General features: G+C 43.6%; 2 long non-coding RNA genes across 3 annotated transcripts; one reads left to right on the top strand and one right to left on the bottom strand.

The window, feature by feature from the left end:
* Positions 1-3790: 3790 nt before the first annotated feature.
* LOC134207897 (uncharacterized) lies at positions 3791-4377 on the bottom strand. Its single transcript, XR_009978443.1, has 2 exons — positions 4106-4377; positions 3791-4048 (listed from the first exon to the last, which is right to left on the bottom strand). It is a non-coding gene; the product is annotated as an uncharacterized LOC134207897 (long non-coding RNA).
* Positions 4378-8950: 4573 nt separating this feature from the next.
* On the top strand, positions 8951-20266 carry LOC134207895 (uncharacterized). Of its 2 annotated transcripts, none has more exons than XR_009978442.1 (4): positions 8951-9119; positions 9197-9506; positions 10181-10336; positions 19923-20266. It is a non-coding gene; the product is annotated as an uncharacterized LOC134207895 (long non-coding RNA). The 2 variants fall into 2 exon arrangements; XR_009978441.1 differs by having other exon boundaries at positions 8952-9119; positions 9214-9506.
* Positions 20267-24385: the final 4119 nt, after the last annotated feature.

Genomic DNA, 24385 nt, shown 5'->3' with positions numbered 1-24385 from the left:
CGCCGACTGGAAGATGCCACCGTAAAACGGTCCTTCGTTGAAGAACTGGAGACGCGTGCTGCAGATATTCGGGAAGGTGGCAGCGTGGAAGACCAATGGACCGCCATCAAGAATGCCTTCATCGCCACCAGCGAGAACAATCTGGGCGAACTGCGCACCAGAGGAGCCACCCAAGTAGCACCTGCAACTTTATCGTATTAGAAAAATAAAAATAAAAGTTTTATATAAATTGTAATTGAGTTTTCTCTGTAACACAGTGTTTTTGAACAGTTATACTTCGGTTCTGACTGTCTAATGTTTCATAAGTTACAATTCATGGCTGTCATATTTATAATATTTGTTTATAACCAGTTTAAAACCATAACTAAGTTTGTTACATATAAGCTCCTTGGATACTTGAATACAATATTAGAAATGACACACACAAATGGCTATCAATAGTGTGAGCTATCAATATTTTAAAATCATCCATGATTATAAACGATTCACATTCACCTCTGTTCTTGTTGGGCTTTGACTACTACTTTGCAAAGTCTTAGCCCGTCAACGATACGCGGCTCTTGAGAAGGAAGTAAAACGCTCATGTCGACGGGACAAGCGAGCGTGAGCAGACTCTCTGGTCGACGAAAGAGAGAGAGCCGCCGCAACCGGGGACATTCGCCTTTTCTACGATATCTCACGACGCCTAAAAGGGGCGAAGATGAATGCAACGATGCCTGTGAAAGACGCGAATGATCAATTACCAAACCGTTCCACTGGATGCAAGGTATCTTAGTGAAGGTGCCCAAAAAGAGTGACCTGACTGAATGCGATAACTGGCGAGGCATTATGTTGCTGTGTCTTCTTCTTGTTGGCATTACATCCCCACACTGAGACAGAGCCGCCTCGCAGCTTAGTGTTCATTAAGCACTTCCACAGTTATTAACTGCGAGGTTTCTAAGCCAAGTTTACCATTTTAGCATTCGTATATCATGAGGTCAGCAACTGTTTGAACGGGCGTTTTTTGAGATCTCATAGCATTAACGGCCGAACGAAATCGCATGTTTTCCATTAATTCGCGACAGTCGTCGCACATCCATATAATGTTCCGATGTAAGCACACGTCGGCGTCCACATCGGCAAGCCCAACACAACTGACATGGAACAGGCACATACCTTCACAGAAGCCCTCACAAACAACGGTTCTTCCAGTGCTGCAATCGTTTTTGTGTAAAGGGCCGACTTGAAAGATCTTCACCCTGAGCGTTGCCCGGCTATCGCTTTAACCTGTTGGCAGGTTAGATTTCGGTCGACTTCTTTTATTTCTTTACTGAGGCTTCGCCACCATGAGCCTCCGGGTCTGCCTCTGCTGCGATGTCCCGCTGGGTTCCAGTCTAATGCTTGTTTACAGATTTCGTTTCCGCCCCTATGTAAAGTGTGGCCGACCCAGCCCCACTTCCGATTCCGAATTTCTGTTGCTATCGGCCTCTGGTGACAACGACGATGAAGCTCGTTGTTTGAGATCCAGTTGTGAGGCCACCAGGCCCGAATTATATACACCAGGCTTCTGTTAATGAACACCTGCAGCCGTTGCGTGTTCTCCACTGAGACACACAATGTTTCGACAGCGTATAACAGCACAGAATTCACGTTAGAGTTGAAAATTCGTATTTTAGTGCGTTCACTTATCTGCCTGTCTTTCCAGTCGTTTGTTTTGTTTAAAGTCGTTTGGTGCTCCATGGTTATAGGCTGTCATAACAGCCCGCGGTTTGGTTCACGGTCAATCGCATCTACTAGAATCTCGTCGATTACGATGAGGAACAGTAACGGTGATAGAATACATCCTTGCCTCACACCAGCTACGACCCGGATAGGGTCGAACACTATCCCATTGTGCAGCACTCTACACGAAAAGGCCTCGTAATGTGCCTCGATGAGGCCGATGATTTTTTCAGGAACACCCTTGCGTCTCAGGGCGCCCCACATATTCTCGTGATTGAGACGATCGAAAGCTTTTTCGTAGTCAATGAATATCAAGTAAAGGGACTCTTGGAATTCGTTGACCAACTCCAGAATGATGCGGAGCGCGACAATATGGTCCACAAAGGATCTTCCAGCACGGAATCCGGCCTGCTGCCGCCGGAGAGTCGCATCGATCTTCTCCTGAATCCGGGCTAGGATAATTTTGCATAGAACTTTGAGAACGGTACACACCAACATGGGGGCCCTCCTTAGCCGTGCGGCTACAAAGCAAGACCATGCGTTCGATTCCCGGTGCTGGTCTAGGCAATTTTCAGATTGGAAATTGTCTCGACTTCTCTGGGCATAAAAGTATCATCGTGCTAGCCGAGGGGCAATCAACTGTATAAATCAGTTGAATTGTAAATACTTGCATCTAAAAATACATTAAAAAATACATTAAAAATACAAAAATTCAAATTAATACTTCAATTCGAAATAATACATCAATACGCCGAAAATTCGTCAATACATCCTAAAGTACAATTTTAATACTTGATTAATACGCCAGCTCACCAAAAATACGTCAATACCTGTCAGTACCAATCAGTTTATTTTGACAGCGATGGCATTATTGTTTTGAAATTGAAAATCGAAATCCACTTAATGAAACTGGAAGCAGTTCGACGAGCACTGCGTGGGCGAAAAAGGAATGGTGAAAATATGTTCCTACATATCATTCAGAAAGTCTCCGTGCATTGATCTTTATCAAGTTATGGCAAAATAAGCGAAAATAAGCACCCGGTTTTGGCTGTGGAATAATTGATAATTTCGATTATATACTGCCTAGATTTCCAACGGAAATCGTTTCAGATAAGTTGCCGAATGATACGAACGTAGCCAAAACGTTTTAGATAGTTTCACGTTTCACTCATGTTGAGTATTAATCTCGATGTTACCGTAGCATTTTTCTTTTCTATGGTAATATAAAAGTTCTAGTGGGAATGGACTTGGCCAGGTTTTCACCCAAATAACCATGAAGCAATATATATGCTTTTGAATAAATAAAGCCCTTAAAGTTGACTTGAAAGGCACTTTTATGACCGAAATAATAGTTCATTACTTTGACATGTTGAGCATCAGTAATACGAGCAGATAAATGAATATATCTTTTTTTTTTTATTTGCTAATTATCTAATACATGCATTCATCTCTTAGACTAGGTGTTCCGTGTTTTCTTAACACTATCATCCTTATTTGCTATGTTACGCTTTTAGTTATTATTAATACATTTCAATTGCCTCTGGCAGTTAGAATTTTTTCCTCTGGTTGAATTGAACCATGTAGGAATTACAATGTTTTCAACTTAAACTAAACTTAACCTATTTTATACTAAGGGTACAAGGAGTTAATCGTTGCAATAGAAGATTGCAACGATTTTTGTCTAAAATTGGAAATTATTTTGTTTGCCATTTGTTGCAATGTCTCAATATTAGAAATTCTATGAAGTTCATTGGTACTACACAGAAAGAAAAACCATTAATCAAATTAAAAAAACCATTGGTTAAAATAAAAAGTTTCGTTGGTTCTTTTTCGTAGAGAGTTGTATATGTTTAGAATAAAAGTCCACAAACTTTAAAAAAAAAAGTTTATAGCCACCCGACATCCACCCCTGAAATAAAAGTTTATGCACTTTTGTAATGAATTGTAGAACTGTCAAACCTAAAAGATGTCACTGTAAAAGTAAGAATGGATTATTTATGTATTTTTACAGGAAATTCCTCACAAATTCTTCCCAAGTTTCTCCATCCCCCCTTTTTTGTTTTTCCGAAAATTAACATTTCGCATGAAGTATGTTTTTAGAGAATATTTATTTATTGCAATTATAACAACACAGTTCACAGACATGATTGGGTTTTCGGTTTTGACCACTCAACACATTGTCAATGCTTCCATTGGTTGGCTCCTTCAGGATTCAGGACACTAAATTCTCTGGAACCTCTCGTATGGCAAAATATGCGTCGGGTGTTACTCAATGATCCAAATAAGATTGTGAAGGTACTTTGGCCGCAAGACTGCTTCTTGTCTCACAAGGTTCCTGCTGCGATTTCTGTAAAACATGAGATTTATAATTGTAATTTATTCAGGTAACCATTGCTGAACTTACCGCAATGATAATCGGATGAATCTTCGAAATATGTTCTGCTTCTGGCCATCTTTTACTGAATTGAACGAAAACGAAACCATTACCGAATCTTTCCATGGCTGATAAAAACGAAATTACTATTGAATTAAACTAAAAAATGAAATTCTTCGCTAACTAGTAATGAAATTTTTCCGATACGTGCTGACACCAACAGAATTTTATTATTATGTTTTCCGTCTGTCACACTGTACTGAAATGAAATCCCACAATGGTTAGTTTAAATCTCAATAATGTCCAAAATTAATGCGAATGGAAGATATTATCAAGTATATTATTTTATTAAGTTTCATAAATTAATTTCAATGTATTAAACCACGTATTAAATCAATTGAATTAATTTGCAAATGAAGTTTACATAGTTTAGACAATGTATGAAAAGGGACAAAATACTTAGAGCTGAAGTATCTGATTTATTTACTTTTAGAGCTATAATAATCAAATTTAGTCTTTAATTATTTGTATTCAGAAATGTTTGCTGTTGAATAAATATTTCAAAAGCAATCAACTTTTCATAAATTAATAAAATTATTATTCTTCAATAAATTTGACCTATCGAAATGCTAGTGTTCTTGCAAAACGGTCTCTTTTCCCTGTTTTGTTCAATAAGTTTCGTCGAGTTTCCCTAATTTCGACTCTTCTACAGTTCTCAATGTGAAAGGAACAACTTTTAAATTTACAGTAAGGAGACACACAAAACACTTTTAAATCAAACTAATAACTTTTGTTTTAGATAAAATCACTTTTATACTCAACAAAATGTAGCACTTTTCATTTCAAGAGTGCTTTATATTTAATAAAACTATTTTTGTTTTTTGTGTGTATACCACGGAGGCAACTTCAGAATCATTTTCAAAATTTTATTTTGAATCCTCTGGAGTGCCTTCTTTCTGGTATTGCAGCAACTAGCCCATATTGGCACAGCATACAACATGGCAGGTCTAAAAATTTGTTTGTAAATCAAAAGTTTGTTCTTAAGACAAAGTTTTGATTTTCTGTTTATAAGTGGATATAGGCACTTAATATATTTGTTACATTTGGCTTGAAGGACTTCAATGTGATTTTAGAAAGTTAATTTTTGATCTAGCAGAAGTCCTAAATATTTAGCTTCGCTAGACCAATTAATTGGAACCCTATTCATAGTGACAATATGTCTGCTAGAAGGTTTCAAATAAGAAGCTCTCGGCTTATGTGGGAAAATTATAAGCTGAGTTTTGGAAGCATTCGGGGAAATTTTCCATTTTTGCAAGTAAAGTGGAGAAAATATCCAAACTTTTTTGCAATCTACTACAAATGACACGAAGGCTTCGCCCTTTGGCTGAAAGGCCCGTGTCATCTGCAAACAAAGATTTTGACACCTGGTGGTAAATCAGGTAAGTCAGAAGTAAAAATGTTATACAATATGGGCCCCAGAATGCTGCCTTGGGGGACACCAGCCCTTACAGGTAATCTATCAGATTTAGTATTCTGATAGTTTACCTGCAGTGAGCGATCTGATAAATAATTTTGGATCAGTTTAATGATGTACAGAGGAAAATTAAAATTCATCAATTTTACAATCAAACCTTCATGCCAAACACTGTCAAATGCTTTCTCTATATCAAGAAGAGCAACTCCAGTCGAATATCCTTCAGATTTGTTGAGCCGAATTAAGTTCGTAACTCTTAATAACTGATGAGTGGTTGAATGCCCATGGCGAAAACCAAATTGCTCATCAGCAAAAATAGAATTGTCATTAATATGAACCATCATTCTATTTAAAATAATCTTTTCAAACAGTTTGCTTATTGAAGAAAGCAAACTGATTGAGCGATAACTAGAAGCCTCAGCTGGATTTTTGTCCGGCTTCAAAATTGGAACAACTTTGGCGTTTTTCCATTTATCTGGAAAGAATGCCAATTGAAAACATTTGTTAAATAAATCAACCAAAAAGGATAAAGAGCTCTCAGGAAGTTTTTGATAAGTATGTAGAAAGAATGTAGAAAATACCCCGGGGCTTTCATATTTTTAAATTTTCTAGTAATAGATCCCACTGCATCCAAATTGGGTCCCTACGAAGGGACAAAACCATTCACTTGATGGAGAATGTCTTCTCCGTGTAACCTGATCCTCAATTCGACTAGTGAGACCTAGACTAAAATTATGGGCACTCTCGAACTGCTGAGCAAGTTTTGAGCCTTTTCGCCATTTGTTAATAAAATTGTATTTCCCTCTTTAAGCGCTGGAATTGGTTTTTGAGGTTTTTTAAGAATTTTTGTTAATTTCCAAAAGGGTTTCGAACTGGGATCCAACTTCGAGACATTATTCTCAAAGTTGGTATTTCTCAGAATAGCGAAACGTTTTTTAATTTCATGTTGCAAATCTCGCCAAATAACTTTCAACGCGGGATCGCGAGTTCTTTGGTATTGCCTTCTTCTCACATTTTTAAGACGGATCAGTAGCTGAAGATCGTCGTCAATAATAATGGAGTTGAATTTAACTTCACATTTCGGAATTGCAATGCCTCTGGCTTCGACAATTAAATTTGTCAAAGATACGAGAGCATTATCAATATCACTTTTGGTATCGAGAGGAATATCAACATCAAAATTCCTATCGATATACGTTTTCTATAAATCCCAATCAGCTCTATGATAATTAAAAGTAGAGCTGATTGGATTATAAATGGCTTCTTGTGAGATTTCAAATGTCACAGGAAGGTGATCAGAGTCAAAGTCAGCATGAGTTACCAATTGGCCACACAGCTGACTTGAATCCGTTAAAACTAAATCAATTGTAGAAGGATTTCGACTGGAAGAAAAACAAGTTGGTCCATTGGGATATTGAATAGTATAATATCCCGCAGAACAATCTTCAAATAAGATTTTACCATTGGAATTGCTTTGAGCATTATTCCATGAACGGTGTTTGGCATTGAAGTCACCAATTACGAAGAATTTTGATTTGTTGCGAGTCAGAATTTGAAGATCAGCTTTCAACAAATTCTTTTGCTGCCCATTGCATTGAAAAGGCAAGTAGGCTGCAATGAAGGAAAATTGTCCAAAATTTGTTTCAACAGAAACTCCCAAGGTTTCAAAAACTTTGGTTTCAAACGAAGAAAATAATTTATGTTTGATACGTCTATTAATGACAATGGCGACCCCACAACAGGCGCTGTCAAGACGATCATTTCTGTAGATAAAATAGTTTGGATCTCTTTTAATGGAGAGTCCTGGTTTTAAATACGTTTCAGTTATAATGGCAATATGCACATTATGAACTGAAAGGAAGTTGAATAATTCATAATGAATGTATCTTCACCGAGATCTTCACATAGATAAAAGCGATCTAATGTAATCTGCATGCTGATTTGTGATTGATTGTGCGATAATATAATGCTTGGGATTACTTGGGCAATTTAGTATTCTATTATATAGCATTTCCTTAGCTATTAATTGAAAGTTTTTCTATGCCTAATAGATACGGTATGCCCAGGGAGTCGGGAATGTTTCGCATCCGAAAACGTCCTAGACTGGACCGAAATTGCACTCGCCATCTCCGAATTAGTAATCCTACGTCTTTGTTCGCAAGAAGACCAAAAAATGATCTTCACGCTTTTGTTTTGAAAACAATTTGATAATTTGACAGATATAAACATGAAATGAAAACATACACAGCAAAAAAAAATGTAATGTCCATCAACGTAATTTGAGCAATGTACCAAAAATTCGATGTAAACACGAAATTCGAATGTATAATGACATCCATTTGGATGTAATCCTACGTCTCCTTCAAATTACACAGGTTCAAAACTATCAGTTACCATTTACGTTGCAAGTGCGTGATATTCGCATGTCAATTCGATGAATATTACACTCAATCATATGCAACCCATTAATTCAAAAGTTGCTGTGCGAAATTACACAACTTTGTATGTGATATCACAATTAGAGGCCTTAATAAGAGAAACGCGGATAGAAAATGTAGCTCTGCCAACACTGCAGCCAATCTTCTTCATTAGAGGCCTTAATAAGAGAAACGCGGATAGAAAATGTAGCTCTGCCAACACTGCAGCCAATCTTCTTCATCAAAGAACAACACATGAAAAGGAAGAAATGATTTATCCAGGTGAAATTTTACATATCGCTATTTAATGTGTTCATATCACATGATAATAGAATCCAACAAACAAAACAATTGCATTTCATAATCTATCATTGATTTGCATATATTATTGATAACAAATTAAAAATGCATTTAAAATTGGTTCATTCGTAAATGGTGTTAAATCGAATTTAGCCGTTTTCAGTATTTGAGCCGATGTTTTGGCTGCTTGACAGGTCTCTTGCTCGATTGGCTGCTGTTTTTTGACGGTTCGATTGGCGGCTCATGTCAATCCGCGTTTCTCTTATCAAGGCCTCTATTCTTCATCAAAGAACAACACATGAAAAGGAAGAAATGATTTATCCAGGTGAAATTTTACATATCGCTATTTAATGTGTTCATATCACATGATAATAGAATCCAACAAACAAAACAATTGCATTTCATAATCTATCATTGATTTGCATATATTATTGATAACAAATTAAAAATACATTTAAAATTGGTTCATTTGTAAATGGTGTTAAATCGAATTTAGCCGTTTTCAGTATTTGAGCCGATGTTTTGGCTGCTTGACAGGTCTCTTGCTCGATTGGCTGCTGTTTTTTGACGGTTCGATTGGCGGCTCATGTCAATCCGCGTTTCTCTTATCAAGGCCTCTAATCACAATCATTTACTACGCAATATTGCATATTGGCAACACTGACCTTTCTCTTTTCGGCATCGATTGTCATCAGTGCGCCATTTTTGTTTTTGGTGCTTGCTGCGGCTTGATTTTTATTAAAAACAGGATAGGTATCCGTGTGAATAAATTATTCTAAATAAAATAAATACCTGGGACATGATTAGTAGTGAAAAGTCCCTTGTGTACATGGACAAACGGCACTCCGCTAGTGTAAGTATTACAAACATCCGGCCTGCAATATCCTGCGAAATGTATACGAAATATATCCTACGTCGGAATTCCATTAGACAATTTCTAATTTCAGCGCAAACACGGCATTCCGGAACATCGATGGATGGAATGCCGCCCAGCCAGGAGTGCAACGAAATAAAATGATCAATACTCGCAATGAGCAGCTTCATCGTTTGGAATTCCCGATCTGATATTCCGATTTACAAAAAGCTCATCGGATAAGAAACCGGATGTCGATCCGGCTTCTGACTAAGCGATTGGAATAAATTTGCCGAGGAATCGTATAGGGATAGAAAAAAAAGGATAGTCGAAACGGAATAAAAACAACGAGCGGCAGAAAGGAATGCTAAATGTAACGAAAAGTTGGTGAGTACTTATGGAAGCTGGTTTGGACACAATTTGTATGGTTGTAATATTATGAATCCAGTTGATAACCGGAATTGGGAGATAGCGAAGTTGGATTTTTCTCACAATCCGTACGTTAAACCTAACTTCGAAAGTGGTGCGTTGAATAGCGCTTCGCGATATGAAAATAGTGCACCATTTCCGAAGTAAGGTTTAACGTACGGATTGTGAGAAAAATCCAACTTCGCTATCCTCCAATTCCGGTTATCAACTGGATTGAGAACACTAGGTAATTTCTTGATTTCGACATAGGGTCCATCCTCAAAGTACGTCACGCTCTTGGGAGGGAGGGGGTGGAGTGTGACGATTCATATGCAAATTCTACAGGTTGAATACCAAAAGTGTGACGAGGGGGCAGGGGATCCAAAATCGCCCATTTTTGCGTGACGTTTTTTATGGTTCTTCCCTAATCTGGTTTGTGGGTATTAAATAATCGTATTTCAAGCTTTCAATTGAAAATCCTAGGTGATTTTCAATAAATTTTTAAAGCGATTATCGACAGAAAACTTAAAAGCATTTCTTCAGTAATCTTAATCATCTGTGTGATATCTACTTTTAGTGAGTTCTGAGCACTGTTCGAAAATATTTTTGAAATATCTATAGAATTTCCTAAAGATGGAACTCTTTTTTTCCAGACGAGAAGGCGATTCAACTCGATCAGCTAGTCCAGTCAAACTTTCAGCCATGCGAGATTCTTACGCATCAAGAACATGCCTCGCTGTCAGACGATCGATTAGTTACTATAGATGTCCAAGTATTATGAGCTGTAGATGAAGATGCCGGCTACTTTGGTGAGTGAATGATTATCTTAAGTATGTACATACTGCCGCTAACCGCAAGTCGAGCACATCTGTATATGGACGCCCATATACAGATGTGCTCGACTTGCGGTTAACGGCAGCATAATACATATAGTATTTACGTTATCGATCGGAGTATCTCCAGAGTATATTTTGAAGTGGGTATATTGGTCATATCCCTTTGATAATTCAAGTGGTATATGGATAGCCCCTGACAAATTTTGTTAAAAGGTTGTTTGCAAAATAAATCCTCTATGGATGGGGGATTCTCAATTGCACCCTTCGGTGATATTCGAGGTAGTCCTTTGGGTATTCTCAATGGAATCCTTTGAAGATTCGGAAATACTGTATTCTAGTTGGAATCTTTCAATGATTCTCAATGGAGTCCTTTGGGGGATTCTCAACGGAATTCTTTAATGATGTTCAATAGTCATTCGCCAATTTTAAAGCAGTCGCTCGGAGTCAAGGACTGCATTGAGATTTTATTCTATCGCCTTCTACGATCCTCAATGTAATGTGATAAAGATTCTCAAGGGAGTCATTCAGTAATATTCAATGAAGTATTTCTGTGACTCCTAAAAAATCGTTTGGCTATTGTTAATAAAATCCTTCGAATTCCGGTTCGGAAAATGTTGGCTCAAATGAAATCCTTCGGTAATACTCAATGGAGTTCTTTGCTGATTCTCAATGGAAACCTTATGGGATATTTAATGGAATTCTTCGGTGATTCACTAAGAAATCTTGTGGGGATTCACAATGACATCCTTCGCAGATTTCAATGGAGATCATCGGTAATATTCTCAAAGGAATCCTCCGGAAATCTGCATCCCCTTGAAGATACTAGCATAGAAAAAAGAATGAAATTTATTTTTCAGTTTGCTCTCATTTCATCAAATATCAACTGATTTTAACAAAACATGCATGGTTGGATCGAAAATGTAATGTAGTTTCAGGAAATGGTAAGAACATAAATTTTCCGGATGGTTCCGGGTTCAGGTCAAAACTTTGTAGGGTACCTAGAGTATCACAGAAGGTATTTTTTAAAAATTAAATCGTTTTGTTGTTATTCTTGAAGAATCTATGAATTTTGCATCTACATGCAAGCCTATTTTATATTTGAGATGTTTAGGACCAAGCTGTTGTTTCCGGGCACATGGCTGTTTGATATAGTTTTCGGTATAGGCATAGGGACCTAAAGTGGACACTTCCAAAAATGAACATATTGGCGCCGTTCAAATGCATAAACTCCTTGCATTCACTCACAAAAGTAAATAAAACTCATACCTTATACTTCCATGTGTATTCGGCCACTTTCAAGTGGCCAACCTGGAGCAGATTTCGCTAGGGACCCAATGAGGATGAGTAATGAGATGGAGCATATCAATGCATTTCGATAGCTCAAAAATCGTGATTTTTCACTCAGATGTGATTACAGCACATGACGTACCATATACTTACAAGTGTGTCTCGTCACCTTCAAGTGGCCAACCTAGAACTGGTTCCGGTGGGAACTCAATGGGGACAGTAACGAGATTGAGCGTATGTATACCATTCGATAGTCGCATACCTCCAAATGTGTTTGGTCACCTTCAGGTGGCCAACCTGTAGCAGGTTCTGAAAGGGACCCAAAGAGGGCAATTTCGCAATAACATTTTAGTGCCATTCGACAGCTCAAAATTCGTGTCTTTTTTCTTTGAAGCGAATGAATCTCATGCCGCATATACTTCGGTCATCTGGTAAAACTTTACGCCGATTGAAATTTTATCGGCGATCGCGAGATAGATAATGGAAGCGGATTCGCGATTTTTGCGATCAGCAATGTGGGTCCGCGTGAACATATTTGATGCAAAAAAGTTCTCCGAGTTTGATATGTAAAAAGTTTTCCGGAACATATTCAAAAAAATCTCCAATAGTTCTTCCTGAAATTCCTCTGGAAGTACTTCCAGAAATTTCTACGGAAGTCCCTCCAAATATTCTTTTGGAAGTTCCTCTAGGAAATCCTTTGAAAGTCCCTTCAAAAATTTCTCCGGAAGTTCCTCTAGATTCTCCAGAAAATTCGCCAAAAATTTCTCCAGAACTTCCACCTCCAGATCCTTCAGAAAATACTCCAGAAACCTTCAGGAATGTGTCCGGAAGATCCTCTGGAAATTCCCTCGGAAGTCAAATCAAGAATTTCTCTGGAAGTTCCCTTAGGAATTCATCTAGAAGTTTGTTTGGGCATTCCTCTGGAAGTTCCTTCAGAAATTCCTCCGGAAGTTCCTTCAAAAATTCCTCTAGAAATTCCTCCGGAAGTTCCTCTATGAATTCCTTCGGAAGTTCCTCTAGGAATTCCTCCGGAAATTCCTCTAGGAATTCCTCCGGAAGTTCCTCTAGGAATTCCTTCGGAAGTTCCTCTAGGAATTCCTCCGGAAGTTCCTCTAGGAATTCCTCCGGAAGTTCCTCCAGGAATTCCTCCGGAAGTTCCTCCAGGAATTCCTCCGGAAGTTCCTCTAGGAATTCCTCCGGAAGTTCCTCCAGGAATTCCTCTGGAAGTTCCTCCAGGAATTCCTCCGGAAGTTCCCTTAGGAATTCCCCCGGAAGTTCCTCTACGAATTCCTCCGGAAAGTCCTGTAGGAATTCCTCCGGAAGTTCCTCTAGGAATTCCTCCGGAAGTTCCTCTAGGAATTCCTTCGGAAGTTCCTCTAGGAATTCCTTCGGAAGTTCCTCTAGGAATTCCTTCGGAAGTTCCTCTAGGAATTCCTTCGGAAGTTCCTCTAGGAATTCCTTCGGAAGTTCCTCTAGGAATTCCTCCGGAAGTTCCTCCAGGAATTCCTCCGGAAGTTCCTCCAGGAATTCCTCCGGAAGTTCCTCCAGGAATTCCTCCGGAAGTTCCTCCAGGAATTCCTCCGGAAGTTCCTCCAGGAATTCCTCCGGAAGTTCCTCCAGGAATTCCTCCGGAAGTTCCTCCAGGAATTCCTCCGGAAGTTCCTCCAGGAATTCCTCCGGAAGTTCCTCCAGGAATTCCTCCGGAAGTTCCTCCAGGAATTCCTCCGGAAGGTCCTCCAGGAATTCCTTCGGAAGTTCCTCTAGGAATTCCTCCGGAAGTTCCTCCAGGAATTTCTCCGGAAGTTCCTCTAGGAATTTCTCCGGAAGTTCCTCTAGGAATTCCTCCGGAAGTTCCTCTAGGAATTCCTCCGGAAGTTCCTCCAGGAATTCCTCCGGAAGTTCCTCCAGGAATTCCTCCGGAAGTTCCTCCAGGATTTCCTCCGGAAGTTCCTCCAGGAATTCCTCCGGAAGTTCCTCCAGGAATTCCTCCGGAAGTTCCTCCAGGAATTCCTCCGGAAGTTCCTCCAGGAATTCCTCCGGAAGTTCCTCCAGGAATTCCTCCGGAAGTTCCTCCAGGAATTCCTCCGGAAGTTCCTCCAGGAATTCCTCCGGAAGTTCCTCCAGGAATTCCTCCGAAGTTCCTCCAGGAATTCCTCCGGAAGTTCCTCCAGGAATTCCTCCGGAAGTTCCTCCAGGAATTCCTCCGGAAGTTCCTCCAGGAATTCCTCCGGAAGTTCCTCCAGGAATTCCTCCGGAAGTTCCTCCAGGAATTCCTCCGGAAGTTCCTCCAGGAATTCCTCCGGAAGTTCCTCCAGGAATTCCTCCGGAAGTTCCTCCAGGAATTCCTCCGGATGATCCTCCAGGAATTCCTCCGGAAGTTCCTCCAGGAATTCCTCCGGAAGTTCCTCCAGGAATTCCTCCGGAAGTTTTTCCAGGAATTCCTCCGGAAGTTCCTCCAGGAATTCCTCCGTTCCTCCAGGAATTCCTCTGGAAGTTCCTCCAGGAATTCCTCCGGAAGTTCCTCCAGGAATTCCTCCGAAGTTCCTCCAGGAATTCCTCCGGAAGTTCCTCCAGGAATTCCTCCGGAAGTTCCTCCAGGAATTCCTCCGGAAGTTCCTCCAGGAATTCCTCCGGAAGTTCCTCCAGGAATTCCTCCGGAAGTTCCTCCAGGAATTCCTCCGGAAGTTCCTCCAGGAATTACTCCGGATGATCCTCCAGGAATTCCTCCGGAAGTTCCTCCAGGAATTCCTCCGGAAGTTCCTCCAGGAATTCCTCCGGAAGTTTTTCCAGGAATTCCTCCGGAAGTTCCTCCAGGAATTCCTCCGGAAGTTCCTCCAGGAATTCCTCCGGAAGTTCCTCCGGAAGTTCCTCCGGAAGTTCCTCCAGGAATTCCTCCGGAAGTTCCTCCAGGAATTCCTCCGGAAGTTCCTCCAGGAATTCTCTCGGAAGTTCCTCCTGGAATTCCTCCGGAAGTTCCTCCAGGAATTCCTCCGGAAGTTCCTCCAGGAATTCCTCCGAAGTTCCTCCAGGAATTCCTCCGGAAGTTCCTCCAGGAATTCCTCCGGAAGTTCCTCCAGGAATTCCTCCGGAAGTTCCTCCAGGAATTCCTCCGGAAGTTCCTCCAGGAATTCCTCCGGAAGTTCCTCCAGGAATTCCTCCGGAAGTTCCTCCAGGAATTCCTCTGGAAGTTCCTCCAGGAATTCCTCCGGAAGTTCCCTTAGGAATTCCCCCGGAAGTTCCTCTACGAATTCCTCCGGAAGATCCTCCAGGAATTCCTCCGGAAGTTCCTCCAGGAATTCCTCCGGAAGTTCCTCCAGGAATTCCTCCGGAAGTTCCTCCAGGAATTCCTCCGGAAGTTCCTCCAGGAATTCCTCCGGAAGTTCCTCCAGGAATTCCTCCGGAAGTTCCTCCAGGAATTCCGCCGGAAGTTCCACCGGGAATTCCTCCGAATGTTCCTCCAGGAATTCCTCCGGAAGTTCCTCCAGGAATTCCTCCGGAAGTTCCTCTAGGAATTCCTCCGGAAGTTCCTCCAGGAATTCCTCTGGAAGTTCCTCCAGGAATTCCTCCGGAAGTTCCCTTAGGAATTCCCCCGGAAGTTCCTCTACGAATTCCTCCGGAAAGTCCTGTAGGAATTCCTCCGGAAGTTCCTCTAGGAATTCCTCCGGAAGTTCCTCTAGGAATTCCTTCGGAAGTTCCTCTAGGAATTCCTTGGGAAGTTCCTCTAGGAATTCCTTGGGAAGTTCCTCTAGGAATTCCTTGGGAAGTTCCTCTAGGAATTCCTTCGGAAGTTCCTCTAGGAATTCCTTCGGAAGTTCCTCTAGGAATTCCTCCGGAAGTTCCTCCAGGAATTCCTCCGGAAGTTCCTCCAGGAATTCCTCCGGAAGTTCCTCCAGGAATTCCTCCGGAAGTTCCTCCAGGAATTCCTCCGGAAGTTCCTCCAGGAATTCCTCCGGAAGTTCCTCCAGGAATTCCTCCGAAGTTCCTCCAGGAATTCCTCCGGAAGTTCCTCCAGGAATTCCTCCGGAAGTTCCTCCAGGAATTCCTCCGGAAGTTCCTCCAGGAATTCCTCCGGAAGTTCCTCCAGGAATTCCTCCGGAAGTTCCTCCAGGAATTCCTCCGGAAGTTCCTCCAGGAATTCCTCCGGAAGTTCCTCCAGGAATTCCTCCGGAAGGTCCTCCAGGAATTCCTTCGGAAGTTCCTCTAGGAATTCCTCCGGAAGTTCCTCCAGGAATTTCTCCGGAAGTTCCTCTAGGAATTTCTCCGGAAGTTCCTCTAGGAATTCCTCCGGAAGTTCCTCTAGGAATTCCTCCGGAAGTTCCTCCAGGAATTCCTCCGGAAGTTCCTCCAGGAATTCCTCCGGAAGTTCCTCCAGGATTTCCTCCGGAAGTTCCTCCAGGAATTCCTCCGGAAGTTCCTCCAGGAATTCCTCCGGAAGTTCCTCCAGGAATTCCTCCGGAAGTTCCTCCAGGAATTCCTCCGAAAGTTCCTCCAGGAACTCCTCCGGAAGTTCCTCCAGGAATTCCTCCGGAAGTTCCTCCAGGAATTCCTCCGGAAGTTCCTCCAGGAATTCCTCCGGAAGTTCCTCCAGGAATTCCTCCGGAAGTTCCTCCAGGAATTCCTCCAGAAGTTCCTTCGGGAATTCCTCCGGAAGTTCCTCCAGGAATTCCTCCGGAAGTTCCTCCAGGAATTCCTCCGGAAGTTCCTCCAGGAATTCCTCCGGAAGTTCCTCCAGGAATTCCTCCGGAAGTTCCTCCAGGAATTCCTCCGGAAGTTCCTCCAGGAATTCCTCCGGAAGTTCCTCCAGGAATTCCTCCGGAAGTTCCTCCAGGAATTCCTCCGGAAGTTCCTCCAGGAATTCCTCCGGATGATCCTCCAGGAATTCCTCCGGAAGTTCCTCCAGGAATTCCTCCGGAAGTTCCTCCAGGAATTCCTCCGGAAGTTTTTCCAGGAATTCCTCCGGAAGTTCCTCCAGGAATTCCTCCGGAAGTTCCTCCAGGAATTCCTCCGGAAGTTCCTCCAGGAATTCCTCCGGAAGTTCCTCCAGGAATTCCTCCGGAAGTTCCTCCAGGAATTCCTCCGGAAGTTCCTCCAGGAATTCCTCCGAAAATTCCTCCAGGAATTCCTCCGGAAGTTCCTCCAGGAATTCCTCCGGAAGTTCCTCCAGGAATTCCTCCGGAAGTTCCTCCAGGAATTCCTCCGGAAGTTCCTCCAGGAATTCCTCCGGAAGTTCCTCCAGGAATTCCTCCGGAAGTTCCTCCAGGAATTCCTCCGGAAGTTCCTCCAGGAATTCCTCCGAAGTTCCTCCAGGAATTCCTCCGGAAGTTCCTCCAGGAATTCCTCCGGAAGTTCCTCCAGGAATTCCTCCGGAAGTTCCTCCAGGAATTCCTCCGGAAGTTCCTCCAGGAATTCCTCCGGAAGTTCCTCCAGGAATTCCTCCGGAAGTTCCTCCAGGAATTCCTCCGGAAGTTCCTCCAGGAATTCCTCCGGAAGTTCCTCCAGGAATTCCTCCTGAAATTCCTCCAGGAATTCCTCCGGAAGTTCCTCCAGGAATTCCTCCGGAAGTTCCTCCAGGAATTCCTCTGGAAGTTCCTCCAGGAATTCCTCCGGAAGTTCCCTTGGGAATTCCCCAGGAAGTTCCTCTACGAATTCCTCCGGAAAGTCCTGTAGGAATTCCTCCGGAAGTTCCTCTAGGAATTCCTCCGGAAGTTCCTCTAGGAATTCCTTCGGAAGTTCCTCTAGGAATTCCTTCGGAAGTTCCTCTAGGAATTCCTTGGGAAGTTCCTCTAGGAATTCCTTCGGAAGTTCCTCTAGGAATTCCTCCGGAAGTTCCTCCGGAAGTTCCTCCAGGAATTCCTCCGGAAGTTCCTCCAGGAATTCCTCCGGAAGTTCCTCCAGGAATTCCTCCGGAAGTTCCTCCAGGAATTCCTCCGGAAGTTCCTCCAGGAATTCCTCCGGAAGTTCCTCCAGGAATTCCTCCGGAAGTTCCTCCAGGAATTCCTCCGGAAGTTCCTCCAGGAATTCCTCCGGAAGTTCCTCCAGGAATTCCTCCGGAAGTTCCTCCAGGAATTCCTCCGGAAGTTCCTCCAGGAATTCCTCCGGAAGTTCCTCCAGGAAGTCCTCCGGAAGTTCCTCCAGGAAGTCCTCCGGAAGTTCCTCCAGGAAGTCCTCCGGAAGTTCCTCTAGGAAGTCCTCCGGAAGTTCCTCCAGGAACTCCTCCGGAAGTTCCTCCAGGAATTCCTCCGGAAGTTCCTCCAGGAATACCTCCGGAACTTCTGAAGGAATTCCTTCGGAACTTCCTCCAGGAATTCCTTCGGAACTTCCTCCAGGAATTCTTCCGGAAGTGCCCTCAGGAATTCCTCCGGAAGTTCCTCCAGGAATTCCTCCAGAAGTTCCTCCAAGTATTCCGGAGAAATTCTTAGAGGACCCTCCGGAGAAATTCTTAGTGGAACTTCTGAAAAAATTCCTAGAGGAACTTCTGAAAAAAATCCTAGAGGACCTTTAGAAAAAAATCCTATAGGAACTTCCGGAGGAATTTCTAGAGGAACTTCCGGAGGAATTCCTAGAGGAACTTCCGGAGGAATTCCTAGAGGAACTTCCGGAGGAACTTCCGGAGGAATTCCTAGAGGAACTTCCGGAGGAATTCCTAGAGGAACTTCCGTAGGAATTCCTAGAGGAACTTCCGGAGGAATTCCTAGAGGAACTTCCGGAGGAATTCCTAGAGGATTTTCCGGAGGAATTCCTAGAGGAACTTCTGGAGGAATTCCTAGAGCAATTTCCGGAGGAACTCCTAGAGGAACTTCCGGAGGAATTCCTAGAGGAACTTCCGGAGGAATTTCTAAAGGAACTTCCGTAGGAAATCCTAGAGGAACTCCAGAAGGAAATCCTAGAGGAACTTCCGGAGAAACTCCTGGAGGAAATCCTAGAGGAACTTCCGGAGGAATTTCTAGAGGAACTTCCGTAGGAAATCCTAGAGGAACTCCTGAAGCAAATCCTAGAGGAACTTCCGGAGAAACTCCTGGAGGAACTTCCGGAGAAACTCCTGGAGGAAATCCTAGAGGAACTCCTGGAGGGATTCCTGTAGAAACGATACGAGGGATTCTTGGAGGAGCTTTGATGAATTCAAGGAAGAACTTCCGGAGGAATTCCTGAAGGAACTTCAGGAGGGATTCCTGGAGGAACTTCCAGAGGAGCTTACAGAAGAATTCTTGAAAGAACTTTTTGAGGAATTCCAGGAGGAACTTCTGGAGGAATTCCTAGAGGAACTTCCGGAGGAATTCCTAGAGGAACTTTCGGATGAACTCCAGGAGGAATTCCTGGAGGAGCTTTGTGGAATTCAAGGAAGGAACTTCAGGAGGGATGTCTGGGGGAACTTCCGAAGTGATACCTGGAGGAACTGTTGGATGAATTCCTGGAGGATTTTCCGGAAGAATTCCTGGAGGAACTTCCGGAGAATTTCCTGGAGGAACTTTCAGAGGAACTTCCAGAAGAATTCTTGATGGAACTTTTTGAGGAATTCCAGGAGGAACTTCCGGAGGAGTTCCTAGAGCACTTTCGGAGGAATTTCTGAAAGTACTTCCGAAAGAAGTCCTAGAGGAACATCCGGAAGAATTTCTTGTGGAACTTCTGCAGAAACTCCTAGCGAAACTTCTGGAGGAATTCGTTGCGAGACTTTCCGAGGAATTCTTAAAGGAACTTCCGAAGGGATTCCTCGAGGAACTTTCGGAAGGATGCCTAGAGGAACTTTCGGAGGAATGCTTAAAGGAACTTCCGGAAACCTTCCGTATGAAATCCCAGACGAAGGGTTACAGGATTCTACATAGAATCCCAGAAACCATCTATTTGAAATCCCAGAATAATCCGATTTGGAATCCCAGGAGCCTTTCATTTGAAATTTTAGAAGGATTTTATTTGGATTCTCAGGAGGGTTCGTTTTAAGATTCTAGGAGGATCCTATTTGGAATTCCAGATGGATTCCCTTTAATGTCTCAGGAGCCATTTAAAATCCCGAAAAGAATTTCCAGGAGCTTTCAATTTGAAATCTCAGAAGGATTAGATTTAGAACCCTAGGAAGAATCCATTTCAAATCCCAGAATGATTCCATTTAGCATTCTAGGTTTCCTTCTTCGTTTCCTGTTCGGATTTGGAATCCCAGGAGTTTTTTTTTTTCGTTATTTGCATTTGGAATTTCTGCCAAACCAGATAAAAACTATAATATAAGAACAACGTGAACGTCGTTACTGATTTCTGCTACATTGTTTATCAATTTTTCCAGCGGTTTCAAAGTTCCTCCGAATGCTGAAGCCTTCCGTGACGCTCTGTTTAACATCACTCCAGTGAAGGGAATCCGGAAGCGAACCCTGCAGAGAAATTGTCGCCCAATCTGCGGAAAGTTCTGCCGTAGACCACGGACCACAATGATAATCCAGCACCTGCCGACGATGACGAAAACGTGGATAAATCAGTTGACCGGTTCAAGGTGTATCGTCATTGCATGAGACCCGACCCCTAAAGGCGACGGGATACAGGACAGGACCTTCATGACAAATCAGCATATAGTGAGCAAAAAATTATGATATTTATTATTATTTTATTATTCATTATGATGTATTAAATATACAAATCCTTTGCATTGGCACGGCAAATGCTGGGTAAAGCGTACCATTGGTACTTCGCGTACCTGAAGGAATAAAATAGACCCCATCTCGCGGTCCTTAGCCTCTTACCCAGCAACTCCTATCCCTACCTCCTCGCGGTGCTGGCCGGGATACGAGCAACCTTAGGGAAGATCGGGTAACCAACCCCGGTGGGAACTATGGTCGTATGCTGACAGGGAAGGGGGGTTTGCTCCTCTCCGGAGGTGCAAATCTTATTGAGCGTCTGTTCTCCATGTCAGGATCGGCTCACAACAGCGTCTGTTCTCCATGTTAGGGGCGGCTGATCATCGTCCGAGTGCCAGCGAGGGACTCTAAGTGAAACTGTGCACCATGGTCCACCGGAAATAAGGAGGAATGGTCCTCCGGAAATTTAGGGGGTTTGATGTCAGGCCCTGCAAGCCAGCCTTTAAAAAATCTTAAGCAACGAACAATCAACAAGAGAGTACGGACCGGAACCATCGGCGAAGACCACTGCGACGAAAAGGGACTAGCGATTGGAAACTCGGTTCGTGGAACTGCAAATCTCTCAACTTCATCCGGAGCACACGCATACTCGCCGATGTGCTCAAGGACCGTGGATTCGGCATCGTAGCGCTGCAGGAGGTTTGTTGGAAGGGATCAATGGTGCGAACGTTTAGAGGTAATCATACCATCTACCAGAGCTGCGGCAACACACACGAGCTGGGAACAGCTTTCATAGTGATGGGCGATATGCAAAGGCGCGTGATCGGGTGGTGGCCGATCAATGAAAGAATGTGCAAGTTGAGGATCAAAGGCCGGTTCTTCAACTTCAGCATAATCAACGTCCATAGCCCACACTCCGGAAGCACTGATGATGATAAGGACGCATTCTACGCGCAGCTGGAACGTGAGTACGACAGCTGCCCAAGCCACGACGTCAAAATCATCATAGGAGACTTGAACGCTCAGGTTGGTCAAGAGGAGGAGTTTAGACCGACTATTGGAAAGTTCAGCGCTCACCGGCTGACGAACGAAAACGGCCTACGACTAATTGATTTCGCTGCCTCCAAGAATATGGCCATTCGCAGCACCTACTTCCAACACAGCCTCCCGTATCGGTACACCTGGAGATCACCACTGCAGACAGAATCACAAATCGACCACGTTCTGATTGATGGACGGCACTTCTCCGACATTATCGACGTCAGGACATATCGTGGCGCTAACATCGACTCTGACCACTATCTGGTAATGGTTAAACTGCGCCCAAAACTATCCGTCATCAACAATGTTCGGTACCGACGACCGCCGCGGTACGACCTAGAGCGACTGAAGCAACCTGATGTCGCCACTGCATACGCGCAGCATCTCGAGGCAGCGTTGCCGGAAGAGGGTGAGCTCGATGGGGCCCCTCTTGAGGACTGCTGGAATACAGTCAAAGCAGCCATCAACGACGCAGCGGAGAACAACGTCGGGTATATGGGTCGAAGTCGACGGAACGATTGGTTCGACGAAGAGTGCAGACAGATTCTGGAGGAGAAGGACGCAGCGCGGGCGGTCGCGCTGCAGCAAGGTACCCGGCAGAACGTGGAACGTTATAGACGGAAGCGGAAACAGCAGACCCGCCTTTTTCAGGAGAAGAAACGCCGCCTGGAAGAAGCGGAGTGCGAGGAGATGGAACAGCTGTGCCGTTCTCAAGATACACGCAAGTTCTATCAGAAGCTCAACGCATCCCGCAAAGGCTTCGTGCCGCGAGCCGAAATGTGCCGGGATAAGGATGGGAGCATCTTGACGGACGAACGTGTGGTGATCGAAAGGTGGAAGCAGCACTACGAGGAACATCTGAATGGCGCTGAGAGTACAGGCAGTGAAAGTCAAGGCAGCGGAGGAGATGACTACGTCAGTTCAGCGGACGATGGAAGCCAACCAGCCCCCACCTTGAGGGACGTTAAGGATGCCATTCAACAGCTAAAGACCAATAAAGCAGCTGGTAAGGATGGTATCGGAGCTGAGCTCATCAAGATGGGCCCGGAAAAGCTGGCCACTTGCCTGCACAAACTGATAGTCAGAATCTGGGAAACCGAACAGCTACCGGAGGAGTGGAAGGAAGGGTTATATGCCCCATCTACAAGAAAGGCGACAAACTGGAGTGTGAGAACTTTCGAGCGATCACCATCCTTAATGCCGCCTACAAAGTGATATCCCAGATCATCTTCCGTCGTCTGTCACCATTAGTGAACGAGTTCGTGGGAAGTTATCAAGCCGGCTTCGTTGACGGCCGCTCGACAACGGACCAGATCTTTACTGTACGGCAAATCCTTCAAAAATGCCGTGAATACCAGGTCCCAACGCACCATCTGTTCGTTGATTTCAAGGCGGCATACGACAGTATAGACCGCGTAGAGCTATGGAAAATTATGGACGAAAACAGCTTCCCTGCGAAGCTTACCAGACTGATCAAAGCAACGATGGATGGTGTGCAAAATCTGTGTGAAGATTTCGGGCGAACACTCCAGTTCGTTCGAATCGCGCCGGGGACTAAGACAAGGTGATGGACTTTCGTGCCTGTTGTTCAACATTGCGCTAGAAGGTGTCATGCGGAGAGCCGGGTGTAACAGCCGGGGTACGATTTTCAATAGATCCAGTCAATTTATTTGCTTCGCGGATGACATGGACATTGTCGGCCGAACATTTGCAAAGGTGGCAGAACTGTACACCCGCCTGAAACGTGAAGCAACAAAAGTTGGACTGGTGGTGAATGCGTCAAAGACAAAGTACATGCTTGTGGGCGGAACCGAGCGCGACAGGGCCCGCCTGGGGAAGCAGTGTTACGATAGACGGGGATACCTTCGAGGTGGTCGAGGAATTCGTCTACCTCGGATCCTTGCTAACGGCTGACAACAACGTTAGCCGTGAAATACGAAGGCGCATCATCAGTGGAAGTCGGGCCTACTACGGGCTCCAGAAGAAACTGCGGTCGAAAAAGATTCGCCACCGCACCAAATGTGTCATGTACAAGACGCTTATAAGACCGGTTGTCCTCTACGGACATGAAACATGGACAATGCTCGAGGAGGACTTGCAAGCACTCGGAGTATTCGAGAGACGGGTGCTTAGGACCATCTTTGGCGGTGTGCAAGAAGACGGTGTGTGGCGGCGAAGAATGAACCACGAGCTCGCCCAACTCTACGGCGAACCCAGTATCCAGAAGGTAGCTAAAGCCGGAAGGGTACGATGGGCAGGACATGTTGCAAGAATGCCGGACAGCAACCCTGCAAAGATGGTGTTCGCTTCCGATCCGGCAGGTACGAGACGGCGTGGAGCGCAGCGAGCGAGATGGGCAGACCAGGTGCAGAACGACTTGGCGAGTGTGGGGCGTATCCGAGGATGGAGAGATGCAGCCTCGAACCGTGTATTGTGGCGTCAAATTGTTGATTCAGTGTTATCTGTTTAGATGTTAACTAAATAAATGAAATGAATACAAATCCTTTTAAAAAACTAGGCTAAAAACTTATTGAACTATGAAAACAAGAAACAACTCAATCAAACAAATGTAATGTAAATCGCACTATTTTACGTCGCTTTATTTCACATCGCCTCCATTACGTCGAAAAATTTTTACATCGAGAAATAATCACATCGCTTCTATTTATTACACAGCAGTCTGTCGAGTACATCGCGCAGTGTAATATTCACAAAGCGATGGAATCGACGGGTTGCATTGATTTCGATGTAATATTCAACAACATTTTTTGCTGTGTACCATCAATAATACGCGAAAAATACATGTCATATAGTAAAAATACGCGGAAAATACAATTAATGATGAATTTAATACACTAAAATACAAAAATACTTAAATACGCCAAAAAATACGTAAATTCAAAATAATTCCTCAATACGCCTTTTCAATTCAGGCAGATGAATCGTAAATACGTAAGTTGACAGCGCTTCGGTTGCTAATACTAAAGACACACTGGTGGTACAAGGACCGTGGTATACCACGGTTATATACCCTAGTACATATTGTACCATGGTTTTCCACGTTGTACCAGCATGGTACAAGGCGACACACCTGTGGTATAACTTGTACCATGGTACGAATACCATCAGTGTGTCA

Source organism: Armigeres subalbatus, chromosome 1, assembly GCF_024139115.2.
Source record: "Armigeres subalbatus isolate Guangzhou_Male chromosome 1, GZ_Asu_2, whole genome shotgun sequence".
Lineage (NCBI taxonomy): Eukaryota > Metazoa > Arthropoda > Insecta > Diptera > Culicidae > Armigeres > Armigeres subalbatus.
This window is presented reverse-complemented; position numbering and strand designations above follow the sequence as displayed.